Raw genomic sequence first — 13,310 nt, 5'->3', positions numbered from 1 at the left:
TTGCCGAGACGATAGTTAGCATAGCCTTCAGCTACGTCATTTGCTACGACCTAGCAAGGCGCCAATACCAGTTTATATTCAGTGTAATAATGTGTAAACAAGAGCGATGTTCTCCAATTGTGGATTAAAGTTAAGTATTCCAAGAACTACGTTCTTTTCTTTATAGGATAATTACTTTACCTTGTTCCAGACCTCACGCCAATCTGCGTGAGCTTAACGCGTGCCTTTCGGCTACCTCCGAGTGGCTTGGCTGTCTTGCCACGCCTCTACACGAACATAGGACTGATCACGTTTTCATTACTAGTCGAGTTTGCCCCTAGACCACGGGAGTCGAATGTGACGGAAATAAATAACTGAAGTAAATTAAGTACTTGTTTAATAACGACTGCAAGGACCTCAGAGCTTTGACCGATTTTTCGACCGCCTTGAGCAATACTGGTAGTCGTCAACCTGCTGACCGGGCCGCCTGGGGCCCTAATCAAGTGTTTGTGCTGCCCTCGGTTATCATCCGTAGTTTATAATGATATGCATCTACCAACTAAGAGCCTAATTAAAAGAAGGTAAACTAACGTTGAGAACTTCTTAAGATTGTAGTTTTCATGATGATCGGAAAACAACTTACAGAGACAGTAATATTTCAAGACGTGCTTGATTTTAAGTAATGTTGGTTCTTTATGCCGTGATGTGAGTAAAGTTGGCCGTTTACCTCAGGGTGGAGGGTTAAGTAGCAAACTTTCTGCGGGGTAAAGTGCGAGAGAGAGGGAAGTTTTGTTATTTCTCTTCCAATACTTCAGGCACTGTCAACTCTGGGGCGTGCGCAAATGAACCAAGCAACTGCTATGATTTTGACACTGATGTAATATGGATTGTAAATGCGAATTATATAGACGATCATCTTCAAATACGATTCATATTTGTAGCAAGGATTATGAAATTAAAGACTGCTGTAATACAGTCAAATGAGTAGAAGAAAAATAACATTCAAAACGATTAGCGATTAGGAAACATTTACGATTCTGTCCCATTGAGCACAAGGCATTTAAATATTTTATATTACAGTCACTGTTAGTAATCAGTTAATCATCCGCTCACAAAGACAGCATAACAACGCTTCATCAGTATCAGTACCTTTGGGGTCACAGAGGAGTGAAGTGTATTTCTTACTGTGTTCTACTACGTAACAGCGCAAACTACAACAAACTGACAATTAGTATGAGAAATATGAACTCTCCCTCAAAAGAACTGTGACATAAATTCTACGCACGTGTCACCTAATAATCTACTATATTACCAGTTTCTTACAGATCTCCATATCGAAGACTTAAACGTTAATGTTTCGTAGAGTGTATAAGTATATTTAAAATGAGTTTTGTTTTCTGATAAAATAGGTGCTGCCGGCCTTTAGCGATCAGTACTAAGGGGCCGGGGGACAACTTGTCGCGCCCTTACTGTAACTAGTCTATTGGGGACTTGTAAGATACTAATTCATGTAAGTTATTAATTAATAATAAGATCCGTACATATGCGGCATAACATGCTGACCTATAATGCGAGCATCGGCTTTTGAGCAAGAAAGTTTCACGGCCACTGGTCCAGAGCTTAAGATTAATTTGGAGCGCGAAATAAACCGTTGCTTTCACTTAGAAACATTGGGTTCAGCTACGTTATTTGTCAGCTTTGTCAGCATGTATCTTTTCCACCTATACATTATTATCGACAGTACAAGATTGGAAGTGAGATTATTGAACCCTATGCGAGGGATCGTGCCATCCACTGGACGGCAGGATTCTCGCAGTGCACAAGGTCACATGCAAGTCACGGCTCAGTCACAAGTCATGAAGTGTTCTGTAAGCGCTGTGGGCGACCGGTATGTTTATACGACTCAACAGTGTACAGTTGACGCTGAAATATTTCTGCACTAAAATATTGACGTTCTTTTCGTCGTAGCGTATCAGAAACCGCGAGGTAGACTCATACAAAAAAGAAACGACCGGCTCGCGGAAACTGTGAAAAATGCCCCTGCTATCTGGCCACATTTCCCGCGACACGACAGTCTTTCCCAGCCGCTCATGTCCACTGAATAGTACACGGTCATCCGAGGACACGGGGATGAATAATAGGCGCTACGTTTGCTACGTATGGCCGCCTTGGTGGCAGACTAGCCGGGCGCCTGTCATGCTGCGCGGGTTGTGGCCGACAGGCGCAGCCGCGTGAAATATTAAGGCGGCTGTACCGGTTGGCGCTCCGTGGGCCGAGCCGCTGTACGCAGCCGCTTAGATCTCGAGCTCCGCAAACCCGCTGTCCTCCGTGTCCTCCGGCGGGAGGTGAAACGACGTTGACGTCTTCAAGACGAACACGCCAGTGACATCAAGACATAGACCGTAGCACGTTGAGACCTTACATACCGCGTCTACCTAATCTTGCTTCCAAAAATTTCCAAGCGTACGTTCCAGGAAAGCTATGTGACGTTATGTCGTTCCGTGGTTTTTTAAAGTTGTGTCTCAATCATATTACCTTTAAAGCAGTACTACATTATTCAGTATGTGCTTTCCATTTTTTCACCGAGTGACAGAAAAGTCGACGAACGTCGTACACTTCCTTTGCAACGGTTCTGATAGCATCGGTCGTGGAAAACTTACTAGCCGATAGCCAGAATATGATGGCTATACACTCGTCTACGTCACTGATGTTTAGGTTAGTTACTATACCTTGTTAAAGAAAAAGAAAGGCTTTATTTTTACTATATCTTACGACTTATGATTGTAGAAAATCGAGTCTCTATCCATGCTATGTTGCCATATTCCTGGCTGAAACATTTGCTATTACGCAGGTAATAAAATACAGAAAATCCATCAAGAATCCCGGAGACAGTAATAGCGTCCGACTCACAAACCGTTCAGAAATCAATTAGTTACAGGAACTGGAACAAAAGAACTAGTAAATACGCTCTGAATGAGTTTAATCTCCATCATCAGACGAAGAACACTGGTTAAATTGTAGAATCTGACTTAAATCTCAACCCAACATTAATTATAATGGGAAAGCGGATCGAGTAATTAGAGATACAATTAGCAGTGGAAGATATACAGATATAAAACTCCAGAAACTACAACAATAAGCGAGTCTTTTGTGGCAGAAAGAATGGAACGAAAGTCAGAACGTAAGAGATAAAAGCTATGCAGTAAGACACCCATTCACACAAAGACAATCATGGTTTATAATCAGTCTAATACAGTTAACAGGTAGCAACAATTTTTAATTTGATCTGGTTTTGAAATCGGCTGTGGGAGTCTTTATCAGGAAAAAAACTGTTAATAGTGAGAAAAAACCAAGAATAGGTACTTATCACACTGAACAAATGTATAAGGTGACTACATACATACTTACTAACAGCTGGAGACAGATATACAACAAAAATGTTCTCGTTAAGTAAAATAACTTCTTAAAATCATGTTTAAAATTGACAGCCATGGTTTATGGAGACATTCAAGGAAAATAATAGCTTCCTTTGTGAGAATGCGTCTCCACTCGTGGATCTTTCCGCATACAATTACATAGAAACGACATCTTGTAGAACCCTAGTGTCAATGTGATAGATACCTATTCTGATATGAATCACATCTTATTTTAGTGCAAACCTTATGAGAAAGACAGAGTCAAATTTTCAAAGTAGCTCTCTAGGCTTGGCCACTGCCAGCCACTTTGTACTATTGACAGGTACATCACGACAACAATTAAACTCTCCGCGATTGCAATTAATTCTCTTGTGTCGTAATTAGAACCCTTTTCCCTAAGCCATTTTCCAAATATGTCAAGGTTTTTTATATTAGTATTTTCATTGTTTATTGTTTATGCATAACTTTATCAGAAAAAAACAAGATAATCAAATTTACTTCTTCTCTTAGTAGTTGTAGGACTCCTACTTCATTATTCTGTAGGGTGATTAATTAGCGTACGTGACAGACAGGGCCCACTTTCATATTTCTTCTCGAAGTAACAATTTTCCATCCGAGGGATCATTAGCTGTACTACTGGCGATAAGGCACTGGAAACAAGAACCGTGAGATACCTAGGAGTAGTCGAACAGGCCAATCTAAAGTGGAATGATAACATGAAATTAAGTTCAGGGAAATCAGATGGCTGAGATTGATAGGCAAAATATTTCAAAAATGTAACTCATCCATCAAAGGAATGACTTACAAAACAATTCTAACACCAATTCTTGAGTACTGCTCATGAGCCTGGAATCCTTTTTAGTTTCGACTTGTGGAAGAGACAGAAAAGGTACAAGGAAGAGCGGTACATTTCTCACGAGATCGTTTTCATGAGCGTGAATGCATTACTGAGATGTTCAACAGATTCCAGCGGCTGAGACTGCAAGAGAGGTAATGTGCGTCACAGAGAAGTTTGTTGCTGGTTTTCCGAGACCATATGTTCCCGGAAGAATACTACTTAATGGACATGTCTCACGAAACGACAGAGGCAGGAGCATGAGAGACTAGGACACATACGTAGGTTTATTAATAGTCGTTATTTCCACGCGCCATTCGCTAATGGGATGAGGGAGGGGGAAATTATAGTGGTCTCACAACTATCCATCGCTACACACCATAAGGTGGCTTGCAGACTATAGATATAAATAAGAGGGTTACCGATTTTATCGCTCTCCCTTCGTGTGTTCTGTCGTTAGACTAATTGACAGTAGGTACAAATGGAAGCAACATTTGTGACTTTTGTCTTGCAACCCTCTAGTTTTGTACACATCGTTCTGCTGTCTGCAATAGGAAATCAATTTCAGCCTAATGTCTTGGACACTTTATGTTTAGTGTATCTCGATAAGTCCCTCCATAAGCACTGATTTGCATAAACTTACGCTGGAGTTGCTGTTTATAGAATAATGTCGAAATGAAGGATTGCAATTCAAATGACTTTTTATTGATCGTTTGAGGCACATATACACAGATCGGAAACGTCAATCACGAGTACAGTGTCTTGTATATAGAAATAATCTCACATGGGTATGGAAAAAAGGCTCATCTTTGAATGTGAAGGTAGACTGCCGAGGAAAGAGAAAAATAGTGGCACAAGTTGACAGTCTGTTTAAAGGCGATAGTGTTCAGAAAGTTTCAGGTAGCCTGCATACATAGGAAAGGAATTCGGCTCCGAGACGTGTGAGCTGTTCACGACGCCATTTAGATGTTCTAGTGGGCGCCCATACGCTTTCCGCTTTACTGTGCTAATGTTTCTTTAACTTTATATGAGTTTATGACCCTGCATCCAGGGTGGTGTTTGGCGAAATTATTAATGCCCTAAAATCAAGATGGGTACTGTCAGTAATTAAAATGTCTATTGAAACCTAGCTTAAAACTGTAACTGCAACGACATATTCATTCGCGAGTTCGGTGGAGAATGTACTAAGTCCGGCACATATAACTGCTGTTCAAAGTGAACGTCCACTAACGTGACTGACAAAAAAATTCTGTTCCTTACTATGCAGGGTCAGGTTTACCACCTGTGCTGTACAGATATAACCAACTCTAAAAACAGCTTTTTTTGGGGTTAAGAGTAGTTTAAGTATTTCTAAGAAACTATTATCGATCAATCGTTCAAAGATATTGTACAGATGAGAGAGATGCGAAATATGTTTGTAACTCGTTGAGTCGTCAAGTTGCTTGCCTGGCTTCAGGGTTGTAACTATACCGGACTTCCTCCATAGCTTTGAGAACTATCAAATGCTGATATAACTGTCGAAGAAGAGTGTGCGCAGTCTGTCTGAGGACGAGACAGGCTGTCATGAGAGGAGTGCAGCTGGAACGTAGTTTCCAGCGTAAATATCTTGCGGTCGTCGTTGACTTAATATTTCCTTTCAGACTGTATTGCCTGAACTTAAAACGAAAGTATCTGTAAGAAACAACGTATGAAAAATCACGGGAATATCTTTGGAAGCAGCACCAAAAAGAGTTAAAGTGCAGCTTTATCATTGTGTTACGCTGCAGTTGAATATGCGGTTAGCAAGGAGATATTGCTATTATGAATATATGACTAATCACTGGATGTCTGAAAGCTACACCGTGGGATAAATTCTACCATCTATCTGGAATTGCCCCTCCATGCTTATCGTGAGATAACTATATTCAAATAAAGATGTAAGGTATTTACCTCCAATAAACACTCATTTATGGTCACCATCGTTGTCGTTTAAGACTGACGTCCAGGAAAAATTTCGTGAGGACAATAGGTAACACTGTCCAACAGACGTGTTCCCAACTATCTACGTGGAAGATGAGGTCTGAACGACTGGAGGACACCATTGTAGAACATCTCACGTTACGGTACATGCTTCATAATATTAATTATCAATTGAATACGGCGCCTTGCTAGGTCGTAGCAAATGTAGCTGAAGGCTATGCTAACTATCGTCTCGGCAAATGAGAGCGTATTTGTCAATGAACCATTGCTATGAACGTCGGGTGTAAAACTGGGGGCGAGTGCTAGTACGTCTCTCTAGACCTGCCGTGTGGTGGCGCTCGGTCTGGAATTACTGACAGTGGCGACACGCGGGTCCGGCGTATACTAATGGACCGCGGCCGATTTAAAGGCTACCACCTAGCAAGTGTGGTGTCTGGCGGTGACACCACAACATCTTCTTCGGAAGGAAATATAGAGAACGTAAACATCGCGTAGGCTACGCTTGCGCTAAGGACAGCTTCTGGCAGTAGAGTAAGCGTTGAGTACGTTATGTTAGTGCACTAGCTGTACAGTCGTGAGCAAATACCGTATGACAACAACAATGTTGTACATGTTTTAATTTATTATGGAGGTGACATTTTATATTGCACTGATGTCTTTCGGTTATATTTAAATGTACTTCTGACACAACAGCAATCCAATAAGTGTGAATAAAATTCTGTTTTTGTGTTCGTGACGATACATCATTGTGTAATTGTGTTTATACTGCTAACTTAATCAGGTTGTATACACTTCCCCCTGAAGAAGACGTTTTTGCAAACGCTGAAACTATGGTAATGTGGTTTTAATAAATCTTCCAATTTCGAACTCCTGTTTACTTCTACAAGAAGATTTCATTCTACGTTTGCTACTCCAGTCATGTAGAAAATTTCAAAAATTATTATTTTTTATGAGAAATATAAATGTAAAGCAAAATTTAGTATGTGCTTTCGAAGTACCTTGTTATTGAATGAAGTAATTATACAGTAATACTGTATAAAGTCTACATATAAAAAGTACACTCACCAAAAGAAGTTTTGCGTTACCACGGTCCCGAGAGCTCCGCAACCTGTGCAGAAAATTGGAACAGAGGTCAAAATAAACATTATTTCCGTCTTTTTTATAGCTCAAGAAAACCACAAATTGCATATTGTACCACCGTACCACCATACAGCAAGACCTTCATAGGTGGTGGTCCAGATTGCTGTACACACCGGTACCTCTAATACCCAGTAGCACGTCTTCTTGCATTGATGCATGCCCGTATTCATCGTGGCACACTATCCACAAGTTCATCAAGGCACTGTTGGTCCAGATTGTCCCACTCCTCAACGGCGGTCGATTCGGCGTAGATCCCTTTTCAATCTATCCCAGGCATGTTGGATAGGTTAATGTCTAGTCATGTCATTATCCTGAAGGAAGTCACTAACAAGATGTGCACAATGGAGCGCGAATTGTTGTCCATGAAGACCAATTCCTAGCCAGTATGCTGCCGATATGGTTGCGCTATCAGTCGGAGGATGGCATTCACGTATCGTACAGCCGTTACGGCGTCTTCCATGACCACCAGCGGCGTACGTCGGTCCACATAATGCCATCTCAAAACAGCAGGGAACCTCCACCTTGCTGCACTCGCTGCTGCACTCGTGTGTCAGAGGCGTTCAGCCTGACCTGGTTTCCTCCGAACTCGTCTCCGACGATTGTCTGGTTGAAGGCATATGCGACACTCATCGGTCTATTCATCATGTTGTTGGGCCCATCCGTACCGCGCTGCATGGTGTCGTGGTTGCAAAAATGGACCTCGCCGTGGACGTCGGGAGTGAAGTTGCACATCATGTAGCCTATTGCGCACAGTTTGAGTCGTTGACACGATGTCCTGTGGCTGCACGAAAAGCATTATTCAACATGGTGGCGTTGCTGTCAGGGCTCCTCCGAGCCATAATCCGTAGGTAGCGGTCATCACTGCAGTAGTAGCCCTTGGGCGGCCTGAGCTAGGCATGTCATCGACTGTTCCTGTCTCTCTGCACCTCCTCCATGTCCGAACAACATTGGTTTGGTTCACTTTGAAACAGCAGGACACTTCCGTTGTTGAGAGGGCTTCCTGACACAAAGTAACAATGCGGACGCGATCTAACCACAGTGTTGACCGTCTAAGCATAGTTGAACTACAGACTACAAGAGCCGTGTGCCTCCTTCCTGGTGTAATGACTGGCACTGATCGGCTGTCGGACCCTCTCCGTCTAATAGGTGCTGCTCACGCATGGTTGTTTTCATCTTAGGGCGGGCTTATAGACATCTCTGAACAGTCGAAGGGACTGTGTCTGTGATACAATATCTACAGTCAACGTGTGTCTTCAGGAGTTTGGGGAACCGGGGTGACGCAAAACTTTTTCTTGATAAGTGTATTTTATTTTCACTTTGACGGTTCGCATTTTCAACAAATTCTAATATACTGCGAATACTTTCATTTTATTACCATGAGCGATTAAAAATAAAAATATGCTTTTTAATAAAAATCACGATGAAATTTTTGTTTATTAACATTCGCATTGGATAACAAATATGCAGTTTTATTAAGCAAAAGTAGTTACTGACGGAAATCTAAACTTGATTTGGTCATTACTAGATTAACACGCAGCTCAAGTTGTGATTCAGCCTGTGGCGACTACGTTAATACCATTCAAAAGATTTATACTTAAACTAGCTTAGAATCTGATCTTCAAAGAGATTTTGACACTGGTGTGGAATACTTATGGACGAAGGTAAGTTTCTCATGATGTGTGACTGCCAAGTAATTTTGCTATGTAAAACTTCAACCGACAGAAAAAGAACTGCTTCGGTGTACATAAGGTAACAGAAGAAAATACACAATGGGACGAACAGAACTGACACTTTTACGTAATGACTATAATTACACTCTAGTCATCGCGATTTATGATGGTCCACTGGACAACACAAAAGTCGGGACATAGTTCTTAACAGAGAGTGTGAACAGCACGGACGGCAGTCATCCACTGCAACGTGCTTCTATGCCGGCCACAAGGCTGGTAAGTTCTTGTGTTCCTGCACCAGCAAGCTTGACAACTGCTGTATGGGCATTGGTGAATCGTGAATGTGCTGCAGTACGCCTCCCCAACGTATCCCAAATATGCTCGGTGGGATTTACATCGGTGGAAAGAGAAAGCCTGTTCATTCGCCGAATATCCTCTTCTTCCAAGACCTCATCCACCAGCTTTATTCGATGCATTGGCGCATTGTCGTCCATAAAAATAACATCAGCGCTGAATGCACCACTGGAAATGCGCACATGGGGAAGGGGATAAGTGCCACGACAACACTGACCAGTCGGAATGGGAGGCTAGTACGCTTATCCAACTTTATGCCTTCCCAAACCATTACACCTGGACCACCAAAAGGATCACGTTAGAAACTGTTCCTGGGTGCATTATGTATTCCCACTGCTCACCATACGGGGTAACGACCAGTATTGTCGAATACGATCGTTTTTGTGGCCCGAGTGTTATGGTGTGGGGAGGCATAATGTTGCATGGAGTATTGACTTCCAACTCTTAGGACACGGTTCACTCACCGGTCAACACTGTACTCCTTCCACGTGTGCGTCTTTTCAGCGGTGCATGACAATGCACGACATCATCGAAATTAGCAGCTCGAGGAGCTCTTGGCCAGAGGTAATATTCGACGAATTGATTGACCTGCCCGTTCCACCGACCTAAAGTCCATCGCGCACTTGTGGGCCGGTTTGAGGAGACGTATTGCAGCAACCCCATATGTACCATCGACCGTCCAGCAATTGTCAAGCGCGCTGGTTGAGAAATGTAATCGTCTACCACAAGAGCTTCTTAACAAACTTGTGACGGTCCTAGGAGCAAGTCACAGAGCAGACATTGCCAATCGTAGTACTCACACACGCTATTTAGATACATATTCTGTCTTTCGTGGTGTTGTAACCCCCCCACCGAAATTTTAAAAGACAATATTTAATAGAAATGGAGTCAAGCGTAACCTCCCTAGCAATTAAATTTAATGACAATAAAAATGAGAATCGCAATCTGACTCATGGTGTAAGCTGTCACGAAAATAATGAAAAACAGTTCAATGCTAATGAGACTTCAGTGACAATGTAAACTCAATTAAACTGAAATATCGGTCTTTGGCAATGTGCAAAAACAATCATAATTAATTTCTTACCTCATTGAAACTGCATGTCAAATTTCTGCTCTTATTGTTGGCCACGGCTTGGAGGAACTGCATCGCAAGTAACATTTTTTTTTTTTTTTTGAAATTTAACTGAAACTTTTCTTTAAAGGAAATGGAAGGAAATCGTTCGTTCAATTAAATAGCTCTTTTGTTAAAAATATTGCTTTGAAATCAAAATTATTATTGGGGCACTTGTTGAAAATTAATTACAATAAATAAACTTTACATTATCTGATGGTTACCTTAATTAATTAACATCGCATTCGGGAGGACGACGGTTCAATCCCGTCTCCGGCCATCCTGATTTAGGTTTTCCGTGATTTCCCTAAATCGTTTCAGGCAAATGCCGGGATGGTTCCTTTGAAAGGGCACGGCCGATTTCCTTCCCAATCCTTCCCTAACCCGAGCTTGCGCTCCGTCTCTAATGACCTCGTTGTCGACGGGACGTTAAACACTAACCACCACCACCACCTTAATTAACAATATACCTCATTCAGCATCTTGACCAGAGACCCATGTCGACGCCTGCGACTGCGTCCCGCTCGCGACCGTGACAGGACTAGACCACTACTGCCGACAGACTACATCACACAACTGCACTGGGCTGCTGCTACCGACAGACTGCACTGCTCACAGACTGCCCACTGACTACTGCTCGCAACTGTACTGCACGACTACTACTGACAGAGTACCGCTCGCAACTCTCGCGCGGTCAAGCGCAGACTAGCCACGATAAATGGCTCTCTGGTCAGAGACTCTGCAATGCCTCGCCATCGCCGCCACACAACATACGTGTTTCAGTGTTTAGGCGATCATAAATAGAGGTGACATCAATGTAATCATTGTTTTTTGACAAAAGTGTTTTTCTGTTCGTCTCATTACGTATTTAAGGCAACGGCCTTGCCGCAGTGGAAACACCGGTCCCCGTCAGATCGCCGAAGTTAAGCGCTGTCGGGCGTGGCTGGCACTTGGATGGGTGACCGTCCGGGCCGTCATGCTCTGTTGCCATTTTTCGGGGTTCACTCAGCCTCGTGATGCCAATTCAGGAGCTACACGACCAAATCGCAGCAGCTCCAGTCAAAGAAAACCATCATAACGACTGGGAGAGCGGTGTGCTGACCGCACACCCCTCCTACCCGCATCCTCATCTCAGGATGACACGGCGGTCGGATGGTCCCGATGGGCCACTTGCGGCCTGAAAACGGAGTGCTTCCTTACATTACGTATTTCCTTTAGTTACCTTCTGGACTACATCGTAGCAAATCTTTAAACGTATGGTCCAAGTTTCAGCAATCTATATTACTTCGCACTGTCAGATCATGCGAAAGTTATTTTCGTCCTTACTTTGGGCACACCAGTGTATACTGCTTCTTGCTGCCTTCAAAACTGATATTTCGGAAATGTGTTGTAATTGTGACATAAAGTTACGCAGGAGAAATGCGACCATATTGCGAATCAGTATGAGAACTGCACAACTGCAGCACTGGTCACTCAATAAGAAGCCACCAGCTGATAATCCAATGTCTTTATTTGGCGCGTGTAGGGTAGAACCGACATCTGAGTGTCTGCAAACCAGAAATACGTAGCAAATAATATCAAATGTAACTACACAAACAATGTACAGTAGTATGAAACTACGTGTGTCGTCAGAATGAAACAGCTCATAAATATACCGTGAATATCTTCCTGATCAGGTTGAAACGGGCTGTTCTATTTGACATGACAATTTTCAGGACATTTTGGCCATAAATTTTAATGAAATTGCGAATTTGATAAACGTACTCAACTTCTGTAGTACCGATATAATTAAATTCTTTGTATGACTGTTTGAGACCAGTGATGCTGGTCAGAAAGGTTACTTTATTTGAGGAGAGTAGCAGTGTGTGTTGAGTAGTCTGGTACTGTACTTGGTTTGAAAAGAATAGAAGTTGGCCTAGCATTATAAAAAGGATTTTGTTGTAACAATACCTTTTGAGGAAAGATGTATTATAAATGGAAGAATGGCAAAAGCCAACTTTTAAGGTAATCCATTTTTTATATTTGTAACTGTGTAGCTTCTTATTGTCATAACATTGTTTATTATTGAAGTTTGTTGTTGAAACAATGCAACACATGGTTTTGTCTTATAGTTGAAACATACGGTTTCGCCTTATAGTTGAAACAAGTGTCAAGGTGAGCATTTATACACAGGAGAGCTATTAGGAAATATTTTGTGCAGATGCGAGAAGTCTATGAAAAGGTGTATTCTTGTCATGGCTTAATGAAGTATAGTTTAACTTGGTGTCCTTTTTCTCATTTATCAGTCGTTAAAGTTAGTTCCCAGTTTCATTTTTACATTAATAGTTCTGTTTGCGCCCTCACATTACACATCGCGAGTTGTGTACTGAGAACCAATTTATGAAAACTGGTAAGACACCGCCTTGCATTGTGTATCACAACTACGGCAAATGAAATCTGATTTTAGACAGTCTCATCATTTTTCTAACAATGCTGGGTTTCAGAGCAGACGAGCGTTCCGTGCGCACAGGATGGCCAAAAATTTTAATTACTACCAAGACTCATTTCCAAGGCAAGGCACAGCGACTGTCAGAGTGTTTTCGTGAAAACAGCACCGGTATCAATTCTGAGGCTCAATGCCAGTAAAAGGGTTCAAAAAAGTGAATTTTCAAGAAATTTTCTCAGAACTTTCAGATGCGTTAATTTTATTAGTAGCAATTCCGGTGCAGTAGTTGTTTCCAAGACTAAAGATAAAGATTAGCAATATTCAGGGGCAACTTTTTTAAACTTAGTCAGTTTGTTTTGCAGTCGGATGGCATATTCAGATTTTATTGAAAACGAATTGCTCTCTGGTATGAATTCTGTGA

The 13,310-nt window shown here is 42.0% G+C and overlaps 1 pseudogene; it reads left to right on the top strand.

The window, feature by feature from the left end:
- The first annotated feature begins 11,336 nt into the window (after positions 1-11,336).
- On the top strand, positions 11,337-11,454 carry LOC124614587 (annotated as a pseudogene).
- Positions 11,455-13,310: the final 1,856 nt, after the last annotated feature.

Source organism: Schistocerca americana, chromosome 4 (assembly GCF_021461395.2).
Source record: "Schistocerca americana isolate TAMUIC-IGC-003095 chromosome 4, iqSchAmer2.1, whole genome shotgun sequence".
Taxonomy (NCBI): Eukaryota; Metazoa; Arthropoda; class Insecta; order Orthoptera; family Acrididae; genus Schistocerca; species Schistocerca americana.
The sequence above is the reverse complement of the archived record's forward strand: the minus strand, read 5'-3'. Positions and strand labels throughout refer to the sequence as shown.